At 41.5% G+C, this 1,697-nt stretch overlaps 1 protein-coding gene across 9 annotated transcripts in view; it reads left to right on the plus strand.

Moving 5' to 3' along the window:
- The window catches only part of Cnot1 (CCR4-NOT transcription complex subunit 1), a 100,019-nt gene that overhangs the window by 39,001 nt on the left and 59,321 nt on the right, over window positions 1-1,697 (plus strand). The gene's annotated exons all lie outside the window — the stretch shown is intronic.

Consider the following 1,697-nt stretch of genomic DNA (forward strand, 5'->3'; position numbering starts at 1 on the left):
CCCCCCCCCTTTTTTTTTCCTTCCATGGTTCTGTGGATTATTGAATCTAGGGCCTTGCACATGCTAGGCAAATGCTTTGCCATTGAGTTACATCCCTAGCCAACAAAAAGTGAGCTTTTATGCATAAGTCAGTACAACTGAGTAAGAGCAGACGTCTTTTTTTCCCTTAATTTTTTATTAGTGTATTAATACAATCATGGGGCCTCTGTTACATACATGTGTTCATCCTGATTGTTTTTACTTCCCCTTCTCCTTCACTCCCTCCTGTCTCCGACATCTTTAAGTCCCATTCTTACCATTTCAAAGAACCAACTGATTTCATTGGTCTTTTGGTTAGTTTGAATTTCATTTATTTCCACTCTGATCTTTTATAATTTCTATTCGTTTCAGATTTGGGTTTCTCTCTCCTTTTTTTTTTTTGGCTAGTTTCAGATTTGGATTGTTGTCTTTCTGGGACCTTGAGATAGGTCATTAGATTATTTGGAACCACTCTTAATTATTCTTTTTATGTGCAGTACAGCTATAACCTTCCCTCTTAGAACTGATTTCATTGTGTTCCATGGATATGTTGTCATTTGACTGGAGGGACTTTATTACTTCTCTCATGTTATCTGTGATCTATTGATTGTTCAATAACATTTAGTCTTGATGTGTTTTTTCAGTTTCTGTTTATTCTTTTGTGGTTTTCTAGCTTCATTCCACCATGTGCAGTATAGTAGAGGGGATTATTTGAGGTTTTTGCCTTTAGTTATGCATGTTTTATAGTTCAATAGATGTGTGAGTTGGAAAAAGCTCTTGGAAAAAAATGTGCATTGTGTTGATGCTTGAAACAAGTTCACCTGTGTAGTGGTGCAGTTTACATCTGTCTCCCCCACCTCCCTCCCCAACTGGGAATTGAACTCAGGCCTTTATGCTTGCCAAGCAAGTGCTTATTCTACTGAGCCATCTCCCTGGCCCCTGCCTTTTGTTTTCGAGATAAGGTCTCAGCATGCAGTTGGGGCTGGCCTTGTGCTCTCACTTTTGTAGCCGGTAGGCTGATCTCGAATTTGCGGAGATCCTTCTGTCTCGGCCTCCCAAGTGCTGGGATTACAAGTGTGTGCCTTCAGACCAGGTTCCAGGGCCACACAGTGGGCATCTGCATCTGGGGCCAAGACAGTGCACCCTGGGATCCGGGGCTGGGACTGCATGGCATGCGGGTCCAGGGATCAAACTGTTATCTGGGTCCTTGTGCTTGCCAGGTAGGTGCTTATGCCTCTGAGCTATCACCCCAGCCCCCAGTGCCTTCTTCTGAATATCTCCTGAAAGCCTTGTAGGATTTTCTTCTGAAAATGTCACTTTTCCCAAAAAAATGTCTACAGTAATTTGTTTTTGTTTTTCATTATATATTTGCTTGTATGCACATGGTATACCACAAATAGTCTCTTCTTTTAAGAGAAATTCTCTGAATCTGTGTTTTTAGGTGTTTTCTTTATGGTGCTGGAGATTGAATCTAGAACATCCTAAGCAAGTGTTTTATCATTGAGCACCATGGTCAACCTTTTTGTTTGTTTTAGGCGTTGTGAGACAAGTTCTTAACCTGTAATCTAGGCTCGTCTTGGACTCATTATGTAGACCCTGGTCACCTTGAACTCATGATAATCCTCTTGCCTAAGCCTCCCAAGTGTTGAGATTCCAGGTGTGCTTCACCACACTTGGTT

Source organism: Octodon degus, unplaced genomic scaffold (assembly GCF_000260255.1).
Source record: "Octodon degus isolate 3935 unplaced genomic scaffold, OctDeg1.0 scaffold00011, whole genome shotgun sequence".
In the NCBI taxonomy this organism is placed as follows: domain Eukaryota; kingdom Metazoa; phylum Chordata; class Mammalia; order Rodentia; family Octodontidae; genus Octodon; species Octodon degus.